This window comes from Ochotona princeps, chromosome 6, assembly GCF_030435755.1.
Source record: "Ochotona princeps isolate mOchPri1 chromosome 6, mOchPri1.hap1, whole genome shotgun sequence".
NCBI classification, from domain to species: Eukaryota; Metazoa; Chordata; class Mammalia; order Lagomorpha; family Ochotonidae; genus Ochotona; species Ochotona princeps.
The window spans coordinates 87,980,188-87,999,572 of record NC_080837.1 but is presented as its reverse complement, the minus strand read 5'-3'; positions in this window follow the sequence as shown (position 1 = coordinate 87,999,572).

Below are 19,385 nucleotides of genomic sequence, written 5' to 3'. Positions count from 1 at the left end.
TGGGAGCAGCTCGCTGGGCCCTTGGAATCCTGCCCAGGAAGAGCCTAGAGGAAAGATGCCATTGTGGGAACTGTGTCACTGCGAAGCAGAGGTGTCTGCCAGGTGGCTGGCTGAGGCAAATCTGGGTACTAGAAGTTGCCTGTGGATGCAGTGGCAATGACCTCCCTTCACCCACATAGTGAATCAGGGCCAAGATCTCCCACTTCCCCGCACAGGCGTGAGGATGCTGGATGAACATGCATGTCCCAGGCTTAGCGTGAACCCTGGCAAGCTGGGGCTGCTTTATGGAATTCAGCTATTAGGGCAAGGAGAACACTTGGGTCGTGAAACACAGACAGTGGTCCTGCTGTGTGGAGTGTCCCATGCGAGGGAAGCAGGTGTCTTGTGGAGGCAGTGATGGGTGCTGTGCTCCGGGCACAGGTGGTGAGGGGGACAGTTTCTGTGCATGGAGATGGGAAGGCTGTGCTCCTGGCACACTGGGTCCTCATGCAGAGAGCTGTTCATGAGCCCACTGCTCAGAAACATGAGTGGCTCTGGTCTGCTCGCTTATGGCGGCAGCAGCTTGGACACGACTATGCTGTTGAGGGTGCTGGTTTTCCTGGAATTGGACCGCAGAATCTTGGTCCCTCCGGGGGCCGAACAAAGTCAGGATGCAGCCGAGATGGCCCCTGACAGCAGATCCCGAGAGCTGGGACTCGGAGACCCTAGATTCTGCACTGATACACTTTGCATGTGCTGCTGAGTGGAACCTAGGGTTCGGGGCTTCTCACATGGCTCAGAAACACTCTCATTTCCTGGCACTTGGATCCTCTCCAAAGAGGCCATTCTACTTTCCAAGGTCAACTCAGGGAAAACTGAAAGACAAAAACCCACATCACCCTGTAGACTGATTGTTGGACCAGTGTCTGACCCCAGAGGAAATCCATAGCTAGGCTCTCCAAGTTGCACGGCTCCTCCCTACACGGGAGCCAGAACTTGGCTGCCTCCGTGCTGTGGGTGTGGAGGGCATGGCCTCCAGGTGTACAGCTGACGTACGTACCATCCCCAGGGCATCTCTCGGGCAGAAGGCGACGTGCTGCATTACCAAGCTGCTAACAACGCCAGTCTGGGTGGGAAAGCTCCAACCATTTGTGCTTCTGTTGAGCAGCCCCAAGTTCTCTGATGTTGCCACGGGAAACCGCCCTTGTGTTTATGCCCAGGACACGGCCTCCAGAGCTTGCGCTGCATGTCAGCCCCCGCTCCCTGGGTGGGCACCTGTCTGGGCGCCGAGTCTGGGAAGGAGGGCGCCTCAAGCCTGGGCATCTGGCAAGCCTCCACCTTCTTGCTCATGCCCCTTCCTGAGTTGCCTTACTGCCTTCCCACCTGTCCTTGTTTCTGGCTGGTGCCATTCTCACGGCTGCGTGGAGTGGCCTGGGCATGGAGTCTGCTTCAGCTAGGGCACTCTCTGATGTCCATGAGACAACATCACTTACAGGTCTGTCCAAGGCCTTTGGGGCCAGAACCAAGGGAATCCCGGGAACATGGGGCTGGAGTTCTGTTGGTTATCAGACTGATAGGAGCAAACAGAGAGCTAAGGTGCAGCAGTCAGAGAGACACTCAGCTAGCGGCCCCAGGTATCCACGTGGCTGAGATGGAGGACTCGCTGCTCTCCCACACCAGATCGCCTCCATCTTGGACGAGCTGCCTGCTCCTGCTTCTGAGTGCACCCTGCCCACAGCTCAGGGAGCGAGGAGCAGCCCATGGCATCTGGCTCACAGCTCAGGGAACGAGGAACCCACAGCACCAGGCCCACAGCTCAGGGAGTGAGGCACCCTTGGTACCCGGCCCACAGCTCAGGGAGCGAGGAGCAGCCCACGGCACCAGGCCCACAGCTCAGGGAGTAAGGAACCCTCAGCGTCCAACCCATAGCTCAGGGATCAAGCAGCCCACGGCACCTGGGTCTTTGTAGTTGGCCCTTGGCACAATTCAGTCTCTGCTGATGTCTTCTGGGTGTGCTCAAGGCAGTGAAGGACCACATCATCGCGATGTTACTCGGGTCCTGGCACCCAGAGCCTCGCCTGTGGGAGGAACCTGCAAACCTTTGTGTGGGCTCCGCCTTAATGTTCCTGTGTCAAGTGCAAACGATGGGCTACCCGTGGACTCCCTCTGGCCCTTAATACCCCATGCCCCCTGCACCCGCATGTGCTCCATTGCCTTGCCTGCAAAGCTCACCACTCCATATTTCCCAAATATTCTGCACCCACAGGAAACCCTTATAAGTAGCTGTCACTCAGAACAGGGCTTCCAGGGAAGGTTTGTCACCACTTCCAAAGAAGTGCCAGAAAGCCTCAGAGCTCTCAGAGCTTCCCCGCACACCCGCCACATCCTGAGCTTCCCGTCTCTGCTGCTGAGCCCAAGACCTCATTCTAGAATGTGCTTCACCCGTACCTGACTTTCAAATACCACATCCTCTTCCTTGTCCTCTAGCATTTCCTCCTCCTGGTCTCCTGCCCTCCTTTTCTGCCTGCCCTTCCCATCCTCTCAGGAACACACACACCATCAATCTTCAGTCTGGGCAGGTGCATGCTCTGTCCTGAAAATGTAAAGTCAGGGCTCATGGTCCAGGAAGCCACAGGGAGATTTCCCGGCATGGTCCTCTGAGCAGATCCTGGTTCCCAGGCTGACAGCGGCATGTGCGCTTGGCTGCAGGGCCCTGGTGTGGACCTGCCGCAGCTGAGAGCAGCTGTCAGGCATTTTCCTCTATGTTGCGATGGAGCAGCCAGGCAGCGGCTGCTGGGGATGCATCAGGTCCACGCAGGCCCCCTAATCCCAAAAGGAGCACAGAGTGCTGCTCACACAACGGGGCTGCGCCTCTAGGGGTGCATTGGAACAGAAAGGTCACCCTGCCCAAAATAGCTGACAGCCTCTGGGAGGAGGACAGGGAGAGCCACAGAGGACGCCAAGCAGCAACAAGGTTTAGCCCATAGTGGCGGCTGAGGGAACAGGGCCAGGACACACACAAGCCAGTGGCCCTGGGGACTTAGAGGGCTCAGAACAAGACACAAGAGTCATGACGGTGTTGAAGTCACCGGATGACGTCGTGACCCCTACCCTGTGTGGCTGTGTGACATGGGGAATGCTGGGGCTCGAAGTGAATGGGGAAAATCTGGCAGGACGGATTGGGAGAGGAGGGGCCCGAGCTGGGCTGTTGACATTTTGAAATCCTCTCGTATGAAAATGCATTGAAAGCTGCCCCGTGGGAGGGAGTTGCGCATGTGCAGCTCCACAGACCTGGGCCACAGGTACAAGCCAAGATACAGAGGAAGGAAGGGAGGCAGGAGTGGGAGGAATGGGGCATGGGATCCGAGCTCTGTGTCAGTGGAGCAACCAACAGAGGAAACAGAGAGACACAAGATGGAGGAAAAGATCGGGTGCCATGAGAAAGAAACGGGCGCAAGAAGGACAGGGAGTCCCTCCTGAGGACATTCATGAAGTTCTGCCTCGGGACACTCAGAGTCCCCCCTGAAGACACTCAGAATCCTCCCTCAGGACACTACAGAGTTCTCCCTCAGGTGTTGCTGTCGGGGGTCACGGAGGCTTTAAGGACCCCCTCCCTGGAAGGGCCCAGCCTGCTCAGCTCCTCAGGGGTTGCTGTCCGTGCTAAGCTGAGCATTTGCACAGCTTCTTATGGGAATGGCTCCTACTCCCTGAGACTTGCGGGCCGGCTACCCCTGAGGTGGCACTGCAGGAACAGCCCCATGTCTGGTCCTCCTGATGCCTTGCTGGGCGCATGCTGACTCTTCACACCCTTGGGCAAGCCTCTGGATTGGTGTCAGGTGGTGGCCTGGGCAGCCACCTGGTCATAAGTCAGTTTCTTGGCTGGCTGGCCTCCTGATGGATGGGACTAAGCTGGCATGAACCAGCAGCTGAGCCCTGGGGTCCTTGGTTCTGGGGGACTGTTGCTGACTTGCAGCAAAGGAGGAACAGTATAGTTTGCATCTTAGCCCAGATGCAGTGAGCTGGGGTTTGAGAAGTCACAATGTAAGCGCCAAAAATAAACGGCCTATGTGAGGCACACAATTGTGTGTGGGACTTGGTCCGTACTTTCTGCTGAGCTATGAGGGGTGACCAAACCCATGCACCCACAAATGCAGCCTTGCACCACCCTCCACAAACGAGAGAAGAGACCTGGCTTGGAAAGGGTCTTTCCCATTTCGAGGGGTTCCTGGGAGAAAGAGTGGGAGACACTGAGGTGGCCCAGGCACAGGAGGCCAAGCTGGGCTGCGACAGACATGCCTCTCCTGCTTAGCCTGCTCAGGCATTCTGCCGTGGGCACACAGCAGCTCCTTGAGTTGGCCTCAGGGCTGGCATCATGATTCTCACGGGGTGGCATAGCCCTGTCACAGACAGCGCTGTCAGCCGCTTTTCCGCTCTGGATCTTCTCGTGGGTCCACCATACAGCTTCCCTGAAACAACACGGTGGCCGCCGAGAGCTCTGATGTTGAGAACTGTAACTTGAAGAGTTGAGACTTTCCAGAGCCAAATGCTTACGTGCAGTTGGGCTGGTCCTTTATTTTGCTTCAGTATTCTAAGTGCTTGGCTGTGTGGCCCAGCGATGTCCTAGGATGCTCTGGGTGAGAGGATGCTGTGTGCACCTGCCAGCTTGCACTTGCTGTGCCACCCAGGAAGGGACGGCTCACCACACGTCATAGCCGAGGGATCTTCTTCATTTTCCATTTTAAAGCTGTATTTATTTATGAAAGTCAGAGTAACAGAGTGAGAGGGAGAGACAAAGACCTTTCATCCCCTAGTTCACTCTCCAAATGGCTTCAACGGCCAGAACTGTACCAGTCTGAAGCCAGGAGCCAGGAGCTTCTTCCAGGTCTCCCACATGGGAGTGGGGGAGGGTAAACACTAGTCTATCTCTTGCTGCCCTCCCAACCCTCAGCACATTCATAGGGAGCTGAGTCAGAAGTAGGGAATCTAAGACTTGAACTAGCACCCACATGGGTCTCGTAGGTGGTGGCTTAATGAACTGGGCCACACAGGCGCCATCCAATGGATTGTGGGGCCTCAGCTGCACAGGCTCTTGAGAATTAAAGTCGCTCCCACCAGGGAAGTCTGTTCTGCTCCAGGAGAACAGGCTGTGGGATTCACCACAGCTCAGTTGGTCACATGACAGGCCGGCCAGGCACTGGAGATCATGGTTCTGAAACTAGCCAGACGGCGTCCCCTCTGTCCAGCACCCCTGGCCAGGGCCAGCCCCACCTAGCAAGCACGGCTCAAGTTCGAGCAAGTCCTGGGTTCAGATGCAGCACCTCTCGTCCCACATCGCCACCCTGTTGCTTTGCTTCTGAAGCAGCTCCTGTAACATGGGGCATTCTCTACTACAAACACAGAGGCAGGGAACACGGGGCAGGCCAACGCCACGGAGCGTGCCATGGACCGGCTCCCCCAGGGGTGGCTGTCCAGGCAGAAGCTGGGCTGAGTCCTTGACCTGGTCTCTCCATCAGTCTGCTTCCTTCTCTGGTTCACTGCAGCCCCGAGTTGCCCAAGGCGTGTGGACTCAGGCCATGTGGGCATGTGCCCCCATGGACAGCCGAGGCCACGTCTCAAGCCGAGGGAGAGAGCTGTCAGTCTCCCCGTGACTCAGTTTCCCTCATCATGGAATGTCAGTCCATGAACCTGCCCCCTCATGCCAGGTAAGGGGATTGGGGTGTGCAGAGCGGCTCCTAGGGCCTCGGAGTGCTTCTCGGGACCACCGACCCCCAGTAGCTGGGCTCTGTGTGGGAGCTATGAGTCTCCGCTTTCACTGTGACCCAGAAACACCTCCGACGGCACAGCCAACAGGAGTTGCCGCAACGGGGAACCCCATGATGCCCTCTTGGGGCATGGTGGGGCCCAGCCCTGGGTCTCCTAGCAGGGGTGGCCCAGCTGTGCAGCAGCTAGAAAGAAGTAGGCAGCACTCCCAGGTTCAGGGGAGAGGAGCTCAGGCTGTGTCCTCCCGACGGGCTGCTGTGGTTTGCCAGGCAGTGGCAGTGGAGGGGCACACGGCATGGAGGCAGACATTGGGTGAAGGCTGCGGATTTCTACAGGCTCATGGTGAAGACCCGGGGTGAAGCCTCTGTCTTGCTTGAGACCCCAAACAGAAACCCACCTGCCCTCAACACCTGCTGGGGCTGCCCTCCCAAGGCCCAGTCTCAGAGTCCTGCACGGAGATATGCTGTGGCTGCCCGTCTCAGAGTCCTGCACGGAGATATGCTGTGGCTGCCCGTCTCAGAGTCCTGCACGGAGATATGCTGTGGCTGCCCGTCTCAGAGTCCTGCACGGAGATATGCTGTGGCTGCCCGTCTCAGAGTCCTGCACGGAGATATGCTGTGGCTGCCCGTGCTCCTCAGCTTAAGCTTGACCTTCAAGGCTCCTCTCACCGACTCTCGATGAGAGCAGAGTGTGACCCCAGGCTGGAGACCCCTGGAAACCAGGTCCACAGCCCCAGAGCCCCTCACACCTGGGGAAACCAGTGGTGCAGGCTGCCTTCATAACCCTGCTCAGGGCAACCCGGCTCAGGGCAGCCCGGCTCAGGGCAACCCGGCTCAGGGCAGCCCGGCTCAGGGCAGTGGCCACCAACGAGGGGCTGCCGAGGCTCACACCAGCAGAGGAGCACGCCCTGTGGTCTCAGACGCAGTGTCCCTATGATCACCACGTACTGTGCCACACCACCGAGACTGGGAATCCCACCTTTGGCCCTGAAGGTGGCCCTCCTCTCTGCAACCCATCCCATGCCCAGGCAGCTATGGATCTGCCATCTGCTCATGAGCCGCTGATCCAGGACTGGAAGCCCACGGTCTGTGCTATTCCTGTTGGATTTGCTCCTCACACTCCAGCTTGCACCTGTTGTCGGTTCTGCCGCCGAGTAGCACCTTCCGTGGACATGTTTGCGCATGGCTGCCCTGGGCTGGTCCTCCCTGAGCCTGCCCACAGGTGTGAGGTGGGGCTGGGGTGGAGTTGGGGGCAGGAGTGAACTGACAGGGAGGGAGCAGCGGGCAGTTCCTTGGACACACAGGAGAGGTGGCAGGGAGGGAGTGGCAGTCTCCCTTCTTTTGGCCATCAACACAGCTCTCCTTTAATTCTACATTCAATGACACTTTCTTTCCAAAAAAATAAATTAAGAGGAAAACTATACAAAAGCAGATATCTCTTTAATCTGTGCCTTTGCCTCCACTCCAGCTACTCACACAAAGCAGGAGCTGGGGCTGCTCAGCCTGAGTTGGTGGGTTCCCATGGATACTGTGGCCACGTGACCGCCAGCCCTGACTCCCGGCAGGAGCCTCCAAACTTAATTATTTATTAATAGGCTTTTACCAGGGTTGTCTCCAGAGGTGGAACATCTTGTTCTCAAGCTGGGGCGGCAGCGAGAAACAGGCAAGAAGCTACTAGGCAATTACGGATAATTAATTAGAACATCTGTATGCACTCTGGGAACACGCCTGGCCAGCGGCCGCAGTGGGTGCAAGGTCTCTAGGTGTCTCATGTTACCCTTTGTGCTGGGACCCTGGGGAACCTCTGCACTTCCATGGCTTGTGGGCCAAAGTTCCAGAAAGGTTCTGTAATTGGCATGTGTGATATGGACGCACAGCGGAGGCACGTGGAACACACACATGATGCTCTGGTCTCCCTAGAGCTCAGCCAGCACAGCCGAGCAGACGCACCTGGCTGAGCTGAGCAACTGCTTTGTGGGAAGTGGATGATCCCAGGGGCAGTGAGCTTGAGCCCCTGTTCATTGTTTCTTCTTCGGTTGGAACCTGGTGGATGGAAATGGGGTGAGAAAGTGGATTGAATCGTTCCCTCAGTTTCTTGGTCCATCCATCAGCGTGGCAGTCACAGGGAGCCAGCTCTGGTCTCACTCTTGCCTAGAGCTGGACCTGGGAAGAGCCCTGAGACCAGCTCACAGCTCCTCACGCTCGCGGCAGACCCTGAAACACAGGGGGGTGGCACACAGCCAGATGCTGCCCGGTGGGAGGGCTGCCCTCAGGCCAGAGACCCCCGAGGCCACTCCCCACTCCAAGGTCAGCTCCTTGGCCGCAGGCTTGTGAAATACCCTCGGTTCCCAAACCGCAGTGCGGTGGGTCTAGGGCCTGGCACCATGTGTCAGTCACTGGGGTTCTGGAATGTCGCTTCCCACCCTTACCCCTGTGCCTTCCACGCCACCACCTCCAGGCTGGATCTCATGCCCGAGCCCCGACTATGAAGGGGAGCAAAGTGTGCCTCCTCCTGCTCCCTAAGTTAGCAACAAATGCCAGCGAGTGGTGACTGTGTGTGCCATGTCAGGGGTTCACCAGTGACAGCTCCAATCCTTCACACCCCACCAGCTAGTGTGGTAGGTCAGACTTCCAGCAGTGAGGAACGTGAGCTTGGGGGCAAACCAACAGGACCCTGCCATAGAACAGCTGAGCAGGGTGGAAGGTCATTGTGTGTCACCCCAAAATTGGCACTGTTTGACAGAAGACAGCCTGTCTGAGCCTACCAGAACAGATGCAAGGGTCAAAGGATGGTTACCCTGAGCCCCGGGCATGGCTCCTGTGATGGCCAGGTGGCTATGGACAGGGCCACGGGCCCAAGCGTGGCTCCTGTGATGGCCAGGTGGCCGTGGACAGGACCATGAGGCCCAGTCGTGGCTCCTGTGATGGCCAGGTGGCCGTGGACAGGACCATGAGGCCCAGTCGTGGCTCCTGTGATGGCCAGGTGGCTGCAGACAGGACCTGGTAGACTGAGGGCTGGGAGTCTTCCCAACGAAAGGTGAGGACATGACTCAGTGCCAAGAATGCAGCACTGAGCTTTCTGTTCCCATAACTCAGTGCCCAAGTCCAGCTGCTTGGGGAGAGGATGGTGAGGCTGTAGTCAGCATCACATGACCTGTGTTTGGCTGCTGATGAGGAGGTTGATTGGGGCATCTGAGGACAGTGCACAGGGTCAGCCGGAAGCAGCATGAGGAAGGCTAGCCACACACAGCTCACCTAGCCAGCCATCAGGCCCCCGTGACTAGCCCACACAGCTTCCAGGTCCACCTCCTGAGTTGTAGCTGGGTCAAGCTGCCACCTCCTGGCACAGCTACGTGTGCCTTTGGGGTTTCACCACCTTCATGGACTGGGAGAGCAAATGCTGCCCACACTGCAGCATGCCCTTCCTTAGTACACACGGAGTTTTACACTGAAGGTGCCAGGGGTTCAGAGTGTGTTACCCCACCTCGGAGCTCTGGCTCCCATCTCCAGCCTCGTGCTAATGCAGGGTCAGGAGCAGCCATGATGGCCTGGTTCCTCCGCCTCCATGGGAGACTGGCACTGAGTCCTTGGATCCCAGTGTCGGCCCAGCCTCAGTCCCACCCACTGCAGGTGCCACTGGATAGCAGCTCTGCACCTCTGACTGCTCACATAAGCAAACACATGTTTGTGGCACAGCTCAGGTCTGGGCGTCCGAACTAGGGCTGACAGCACTGTGGGCAAAGGCTGGACATGACCCCCTTGATCTGGGTCAGGAGAACCTTCATCACCGGAGCTCAAGGCCAAGAGGAAACACGCCATCTGGTCTTCATGAAAATGTAAAAGATCAAATAGCACTTTCAACCCAACAGAAGACAACCCACAGAAAAGAGGAGAATGAGTCGGAGGTCTAACAGGGTCTGGCATCCAGAATTGGGGCTGGTGTCATGGTGTAGTAGGCTAACCCTTTTCCTATAGTGCTGGTATTCCATGAGGGGGCTCGTTCGAATCCTAGCTGCTTCACTTCCAATCCAGGATTGGGCCACGCTGCATTTAGGAGAATGGCACTCTATCCGGGTCTACCGTGTGGGTGGCACCAGCACTGAAGCCATCTTCCACTGCTCTTGCAGATACATCTGCAGAGAGGAGGGTTGGAAGTGGAGCATCCGGGACTGTAACCTGTGCGCACATGGGCTGCTGGCATTACAGGCGGCAGCTGAATCCACTGCACCCACAAGTGAGCCCCAAGAATAGATAGGGCTTCTAAATTGCCTTGGTATCAAGTTAACTCTTACTTTTCAGCGCCCACCCATGCCCCTAGCTGGAGTCGACCATCAGGGTGTGAGCAGGTTAGGCTTCCTGTGAGTCCTCCCCTCTCAGCTTGCAGACAGGTCTCTTGCTCCCTGGGCTTTCCTCTGGGGGTGCAGGCAGGAAGAGGAGGCAACTCTGGTGTCTCCTCCTCTTGGCAGGACTCTAGCCCTGTCTCCAAGTACAGTGCGCTTACATCTGAAGGATATGATTTAGCTCAGTTTGGCACCTAAAGCACAGTAAGAGGGTCATCCTGGCGGCACTGGGCAGGATTGGAAGACAGAGGACAGTGAGGGAGCAGCTGAGGTCTGCGGCAGGACGTCACGCCTGAGGTCCATGGGCAGGACATCATGACTGAACGAGCTGAGCCTGCTGAGCCAAGCTACTGCTGCTCAAGGCTGAGGAGTCTGCAGGATCAGGAGAGCAGAACCAGGAACCAACTCCAACAGAGGTCCTCGGGGGAGTAATGGAAAGGGGGAGAGCAGGAGGCGAGCCATGCACCCCAACCTCCATGCCCACTCCTGAGTCCACAGTGGCACACACGATGAGGCTGTGGGACCAAGCAGCATCGGGTACTGACAAGCAAGGACCAGGGCAAGAGAAACTGCAGCGGCTCCCAGCTACACACACAGCTCTGGGAAACCAGACCTGAGGGAGAGGGAGACACGGGGAGAGGGAGAGAGAGGGAGAGACGGGGAGAGAGGGGAGCAGGTAGGTGAGAGAGAGGGAGTGGGAGAGAGAGAGGCGCAGAGAGAGAGAAAAAGTGGGAGTGGGAGAGACAGGGAGAAAGGGGCGCAGGTTGGTGAGAAAGGGGTAGTGGGGGGGGGCAAGGACTCAGGATGAGCGAGTGGGAGGTGAATCCTCAGAGGAGAAGCTGGGATTGCGCAGGAGGACCCTTGCAGGCAAGGCCTGGTCAGGAGACCCGGGGAAGAGTAATGAGGATCCAGAATTCAGAGGATGCACCAGAACTTCCAAATTAAAATGTCAAGAGCCAGAATGAATATCAACTGCGGCTAATCAGAAGAAAAGGAAAAAAGTCACCCCAGACCTTGTAGAACATAGAAAGAAGGAAGGAATAACATTAATATATGTATTTGGGACTGCATTAGCTTGTTCCATTAGAATCAAGCAATTGGTAAGGTTAAAATTGCAATACAACATGTTATTTCTTTAAACTCTTTTTAGAAGTTAAGAAATAAGAAATGAAAAGAGATATTAGGCAAATGAGAACAAAATCAACAGCAGAATGTGCAAATACAGATTTAATCAAGGTGGAATTTATGATTAAAAAAAACACCCAACAGAGGAACATGATATAAGGATAGCAGTTACAATTAATACACTCTGAAGTTCACAAGGCTGAGTAACAGCTAAACACGCGGATCCATGAGGAAAGCAAGAGTAACTCGGCTTGTGTCCCAGACACTGCGTCTGCTTGCTGTGGAATAATATGTGGTGGGAAACACAGAGACTTGAAGGAATTCAATATCATAATTAATAATTATTTTAGTAGCAAAACCCAATATATGCCTAAGGGAAAACACACATTTTAATTCATAGAATATTTAGGTCAATTGGTCTGGACCTATTAAAAAAAAGGCTGGCCCAGCTGCATGGATTGGATTACACGTACAATTAAAGGTTATGTTAAGAGATGGTCAGAATTGTACCTTCTGCTTGGAAAGTGAGAAATAAGCTAGTACGTATTCCTGGAATCAAGTTTAACAATAGAAATTATTCACAAAGCAATGAAAAAATCAGTAAAAACATAAAAAGCATGATTTTCAATTTGACAGAAACCTTCTGAAAATCATAGAAGTTATTATTCTTTTCGTGATTTTAGAAAAACAGCAGCCAGGACGAAAGTGAGTAGGGTGAAATAAAAGCATAAATTAATGAAGCAACATAAAAAATACTATTATAAATTGTTAAAAGTATCTAAATGCTTAGAACTATTTTAAATAGTTAAATTACTAAAAAATAGAAATTAAAAAAAAAAAAACTCTGTGAAAAAGATTGCAAAATACGTCATGAGCCTGATGAGAGATCCAAAGAAGCAGCAGATGGAGGATGAGGAGGGAGAGGAAGGGAGAGGAAGGACAGGAGGAGAAAGGGGGAGGGGTGAGCCACTTGGACCATGGGTTAGGGAAGTGGTCCCAGCGCAAATCCCGGGAAAGCAACGGGCCTCACGAAGAAATACTACACCCGGGCTTCAAAACCCAGCCCAAGGCGTGATTCCCATTCAGACATGGTTGGCTGCCCCAGGGCCCAGTGTCGCCCCTGCGCCAGGCCAGGTTCCCTCTGATTTGACCTGCACCCACAGCCCACAGCGAAGACCTGGGCACAGCTCCTGGCTGCTGGCTGCGCCGGGGCCAGCCAAGGCTGTTGCGACTACAAGATTCTCCCCTCCACCTTTCCCCCTCTGTCATTTTACCTGATAAATAAATACATAATTAAAAAGATCACTCATGAGCAAATGTAACATGAACGGATGAATTACTCTACAGAAAATAGGAAAACAATTAAATATCCGATACCGGGAGAGGCCACAGGAGGCTCACTGCTGAGTAGACAGTTAAATGTCATGAAAGTGCTAGTCCTCACCCAAGACACGTGAGACTCTCCCGACCAACTTCGAAGGCTCAAATGGCCCAAATCAGGTAAACGTATTTTTTTAAAAGGAAATACATTTAACAATCAGGAAGAAAGAAATTGCCTACAAAAACGTGTGGCCTCTAAGACGGAATGCCGGTGAGAGAGTGAGCCTCAGAGCCCCCGGAGCCCACATGCTGGGGAAGCTGGAGCTCAGGGCAGGTCTGCCTGGGTTTGCGTGGGAGCCCTGGCTGCCCCAGGGCACACGGATCATTTCCCTGGAAACATTTCACACGCAGTCGGAGCATCCCGAGCCAGGTCAGCTGTAGCCCTCCTCGCTCCCCTGAGCTGTGCCTTCGCATGAGGAAACACTACGGCTTGAGCTGCGTCAGCCTCAACTCTTCTCTGGGCAAGTACATGTCAGTTAGAGCAAGGTAAGACTGCTCCCAACGCACGTGTGAAGGGGCCAAATAAAGCACAGAGTAACGGGTTCTGGAAGCTATCATTCGTGCCCTGCCAAGAAGCAGGTCGACTACAGAGAACCCGTGACTGGCCACCAGTCCTTCTCCCTCACAGAGTTCTATCCGTTAGCAGCAGTCCACAGCAAGGGCTTGTTCCACCACACACCCCAAAGACCACTCTAACCTGGACCAAGACAGACTGGCCTGTCCAGTCTCAGACAGTGCATCTTGTCAAGTCCAGAAACGTGGAGCCGAAATCGATGGAGCCAACGGTGTGCGTTTGGGAGCCGAGTGGTCACCGTGTCTGTGTTAGGGCACACTGGAAACCCAAGAGGCATAGTTACCGCAAGAACAACCACAGCACGCCTCCGCCGCTGGTTTTAAAGTCACACACAAAGGATAATGGTGTCATCATGCAGACAAGATGAATGTTTGAGGATCTTAGACGGTCTTAAACATAAAAATCTCTTGGAAAATGGCCTTGAAATGTGGCTGCAAACATTTGGTATTTGTGCACACGAGGGGTCTTCAAAGGGCTCATGGAGCTGGATTTCACTTTTGGCACCAAGACAAATATGCCATTCAGTTACACTTTCCAAGGACTTCTTGAGGTCCCCTGCTGCACTTACTCCAACTCAACATACTCAATGAATATGTGTATTAGATGTAACAACAGAAATAAGTTCAGAACACAATTTTTTCCTTTAACTGATTCCACTTCCCTAATCCATGGTGCATGGGTTTGGCAAGCTGGTTGGACACTTGATAAAAGCACCAAAGGAAAGGCTTTTCTTATACAAACATAATCAGTGAGAAGCGTCAGTAGGCCTGAGATTGTCTTCAGAGGGACGATAAACCCTGGGAACAAACATGGCGGCTGAGTGACAGAAAGCTGCATGAAGATCCCCAGGTGCTACTGCATTGAGCTGAGCAAACAGGAAGGCAAAGGTTGGCAGATCTCGCCAAGTGCAGATTCCCCTGAAATCAGTGTGGTAATTGAATACAGTGCCAATTCCAATGCCATGCTGTCTTTGCTTTTGAAACTGAATGAGACTTCCTAGGAGTTATGTCAAATAAGGGATGCCCGGGGACTGTGGGAAGGAGGGGAAGCAGCAGGCACGGGGTGCTCCTTGAGCCAGGCACTCAGGGCTGGGCAGGGGCACTAAGACAGTGGCTGGCAGGGAGAGACTGAGAGCGCTGTTAGCAGCAGGCTTGTTGGAATCCAGGCACCGCTTTTTGTGACATGCATGCATCCCTCACAAGGACTCAGTGTCTTACACAAAACACCACGTAATTCTGGGCAGGTTAAAGGGTTCAGTGGAAAAAAGAACACAAAAATACAGCAAAAGGGTGTTTGTTCTACTTCATGCCTTATTTAGGGTCAATGTAAAGTAAAAACGTATGTGCATGAGCCACATAGCATTTTGCAAGTTTTGTCTGTGAAAACATTCAACAAATAAAGAGCAGAAAACAGCACTGCGTCTGGAAGAGCGTCTTCATCTACGATTGCTTCGCAGGACTCGCCAGCGTCCCGGAGAGAGATGGGCAGAGCCGAGAAGCAGTGCCTGAAACACATCCCAGTGCCAGCACCTGCCTGGTGATGGCTGGCATGAGCCAGCGCATGAGCTCCCTGCAGTGACACCAGCCCTGAGAGGGGTGGGGACAGCAGTGTTTGCCTGGTTGTTTGGGAAACAACCTGGCAGTGTCTGTGACATGAAACATCCAGAGGTGCCTGGCGGGAAGCCTCCCAGGAGCCCGAATGTGGGCAACACCATGAAGGGAGGCATGCTGCATCCTTCCACAGTGGAATGGCTGGATCTGGGGGACCCTGCCCAGCGTCCCAGCCCTCGGGGTCTCCACAGCGGACATGGTGAAGTCTCTGTGACATTTGGTGTGGGAGAGTCGTGGTGCAAAATGGCTGCGGTGGCACGGGTTCAAAAGAGAAAACACAGAAAGGCGAGACAAAAGTGTAAAGCGCCTTTCCCAAGCAAGGTGTGGGAGACTACTCCGTCAGCACGTACAGGCAGAATTTTAGGAAGACCATGGGAGACAGAGTTTGAAGGTGGGTGTATGTGGTGCCAAATTTTTGAAATCCTTGGTGAGTTTCTCATAACATACATCTCTGAAATTCGACAAGCCCTGTTGGTCGTGTGGGTCATCTGTTTGTATTATCTGTTCAACGGCTGTTAGCTACCATCTGTTGGTCTCTACACAACTGGAGAGAAACACGTTACGTAAAGCAGGTTGTGACACATCCATCAGCTGACCCACCTATTCGTGTATCTGGTATCCATCTATCTATCTATCTACCTACCTACCTACCTACCTACCATGTACCAAGTCCACTGGATCAGTCTTCTGTGTACACATCCCATGTCCCTCCATTCCTTCATCAATTCATTCATCCGTCTATCCAGCAAGTAAGTAAATTGTTTATTGTTTAAACCAGGAAGAGCAATCCCTTCTTAGTTGGTCATATTAAACAGATTTGCATCCCTAGTGTCTTAAGTCATGGCAGTTCTCAATATTAATCTTCCACTTTGCAATCCATAAAATAATTGATATTATGGAAGCAGTAATTATGGCTTGTTCATCGGATCTCAGAAGACCAGAATTGGGATGCAGATAATGAAACTAAAAGATGCAATGTAAAGATGACGGGAAATGTCAGCCCCTCCCCCCGCCAGGTGGAACCCACAGTGCTTCGCTTGTGTAAGTGCCAGTTGAGGATGGCTAGTGTAAGTGCCAGTTGAGGGTGGCTAGTGTAAGTGCCAGTTGAGGATGGCTAGTGTAAGTGCCAGTTGAGGATGGCTAGTGATGAGTTTGGCATCTGAATGGGTGACACGTATGAATCATGTGTTAGCACGTGTGAAGCCTGTGAGTGGGAAATATATGTGGAGTGTGTGGGTGGGTGACATGGGAGTGTGTGGGTGGGTGACACCCGTGAGGTGTGTGGGTGGGTGACATTTGTGTGGTATGCAGGTGGGTGAGACCCGTGAGGTGTGTGGGTGGGTGACATTTGTGTGGTATGCAGGTGGGTGAGACCCGTGAGGTGTGTGGGTGGGTGACACCCATGAGGTGTGTGGGTGGGTGACACCCGTGAGGTGTGAGGGTGACGTGTGTGACGCGCTGGCTGTTGCACCTCAGGCTCCCCTCCAGCCAGATGCTGTGTCAGGCAGTGAGGAAGCCACAGGTAATGGGGTCACAGCTGCTGCCCCGAGAGGCATGTGGTCCAGGAGGAGAGCGTGAAGTCCACTGCCCAGGGCCCAGGGCGCCTGAACACTCCGAGAAGTGTGACTCTGAGCAGTGTGTTCCTGCAGGGCCTGAAGGATTGGGGTGCAGATTCAAGCCTGGGTCACGTGGAGCAAGATGGACACCTCCAGAGTGGGGGTGCCCTGCAGACAGCCAGAACCCTGAGAACCCCGTGCAGGTGGGTCGGGCTCATTCATGCTCCAGCTGGGAGGTAATGCTGCACTTTAATCTGACCTCCTTGATTGTACGTGAACAGCCTTTCCAGCACCCAGAAGCCCAGGGCCCCGCCCAGTGAAAACTGCTTCTGAGCATTGCTGGTGGGATTCCTCGAGACCACCCCATTGCATAGTCATTCATAAACATGGACAGTCATATGATAACACTCTGATTAACCACTCATGAACATGACGGGCACACGTTAATATCCTGACTACAGTTCATGGACATGGATGATCACATGCTAACACCCTAAACATTCACTCATGGACACAGTCAATCACACGCTAACACCCTGATTAATCACTCATGAACACGGCGGGCACACACTAACATTCTGACTATGGTTCATGGACAAGGACGGTCATGTGTTGGCCTGACAGATGAGGCCACGTCAGCCGGTGCGCGTCCCGGGCCTGAGCCACACTGCTGTGCTCATCCTGTGTCTGGGTGTCCCGAGCCTCCTTACCTTTATTTGCAGATGTGTTTTGTCTATTGCGCCCAGTCAGCGCCCTTGTGGTCATTGATGGCATCACTTCTGTTCTTACATAATACAGGTGTAGAAACCCAAACTGTAAAGGAAGAAAACCAAATAGTAGGCATCAAGTTGGTGATGCCGCCTGGTGGGGCTGCCTGAGCCGCTGGCTGCGTCTGTCCTCGTCTGCTCCTCATGCTCCTGCAGCCTCCACTTCCTGGCCATGCCAGGCATGTCCTTGTTTTATGGAGATTTCTTCTTTCTTACTGATTTTTTTCAAAGATTTATTTATTTTTATTGGAAAGGTGGATATACAGAGAGAGGTTCACTCCCCAAATGACTCCAACAGCCGGAACTAAGCAGCTCCAAGGAGCCAGGAGCCTGGAGCCTCTTCTGGGTCTCCCAAGCAGGTGCGGGGTCCCGAGGCTTTGAGCCTTGCTCGATTGTTTTCCCAGGCTACAGGCAGGGAGCTGGATGGGAAGCAGGGCTGCTGGGGTTAGAACCGGCGCCCATATGGGATCCCAGCGAGCTCAAGGCAGGACTTCAGCCGCTGGGCTATCATGCCATCCATCACTGGGCCAGGCCTCCTTTCTCACTTATTCTTGCTGGTAGGTTCTTCTCACCCTTCATGTGACCAGCTTCTCTAGGTTTCTGTTTAGGCAGCCATGCGACTGTGTTCTGCAGATTCCACACAGTTTGAGTTGTCTGAACGTCCTCCCTAGGTCTCCGATGGACAAGAACTGTACTGCCCCTGGGTGTAGCAGGTGTGTGAGTGTGGCTCTCTGACCTGGGACTGCGGGGCTGAGGGCTCCAGGCTGTGCCCGCACAGGACCCCATGCCCATGCTGATCCCAGTGATGGATGGCAACAGCTGCCAGGTGCATCCCAGGAGACGTGAGACCACTTGCATGGGGCTGGCCCTTGGGGACTTGCTGGTGGTCTTGCCAAATTTGTTAGAATTGCACCACAAACTACAGCTCTGCCATCCACTCTTCCTGCTCTTGCCTACTGCCTCTGTCCCCTCCTCCCCACCATTCAAGGACAGAGCTGGACTCACTTCTCCTCGGCGTCTGTTTCCTGAGGTCGATGGGACCCCAACGTAGCAAGAAAAAGAGGACCCGACAGAGTGGAGAACAGAAGCTTTTGCAGGGTCTGCAGCCACGCTGGGCACACACTGTACTGATAGGCGGGTCAGTTTGCTCCTTCCATGGGCAGTCGTGGTGAGGCTGCTGTGGTGGGAGCAGAGAATTGCTCATCCAGCGAGGGACGTCAGATGACAGGGATAGGCAACTCTGCCGAGACTTCTAGAAAGGTGACTTGGCACCATGAAGAGGAGGAGGAGGTCGGCAGAGTTGTGCTGGGCTGTGCTGGGCTGTGTAGGGTTGCGCTGGTTTGGGCCATGTTGTGCCACTCTGTGTAGGGCTGTGTTGGGCTGTGTTGGGCTGGGCTGTTTGGCCATTGTTTTTTCTTTTTCTGAGAAATGGAACCCAAAGCTGTCTGAAAGGGGGTGGGCAGCATGAAGTAGGATGCCTGGGCAACTTTGTGGGGAAGATGACGAATGCTGGCTGTCACTGGTGGCTGCACATCTGTGAATCCAAGTGTCTGATTAGGGAACCTCCTCCCATGGCTCACAGCTGCCTCGGAACAGGCACTGATGAGGCGCTGTGACCAACCAGAAGCATGTGTGTGTGTACTTGGGTGTGTGCCAATGTGTACATGTGTACACATATATGCTCCAGTGTGTGTAACTATGTATATGTATACCCACATGTGTGCCTGGGTGTGTGTGCTTGTATGTTCCTGTGTGTACCTGGTTATGTGACTACGTGCCTGCCTGTGTGTCTGTATGCTCTTGTGTGTCTGTATGCTGTGTGTACCCATGTTTATGTGTTGCCCCCCTCCTGTCCTTCTTTCCTTCTCTCTGTTGTGTGTGTCAGCTGTGGAAACAATACTTCAGACTTGGCTTATGTGATGTCAGCAGCTTGTCCAGTGCACACTACACCAGCTGTGGACTTCCTCTTTCCCTTTTCCGGATCTGCCCTCTCTGACATCAGTGCAGGCATCAGAGCAATTGCAGGCAGAATTGTAGCCTGTCCCCCAGCATGAGGGGGCTTGAGCCACCACCCCGTGGTCTGCCTGGCTCCTCCCACATGAAGCTCTAGAGCCCTGCCCTTGGGAGCCCACACCCGTGGTCTGCCTGGCTCCCCTCTCTCAGATCCTGGCATTTCCTAGCACAGGTCCCGCACACTGACCACAGCTTCCCAAGGATCGGCTTAGCCTGTTGTACCACAATGTCCGTGTCCACCTCCAGCTTGTTTACTAGATAAAGCATCATTGCCACAACAAC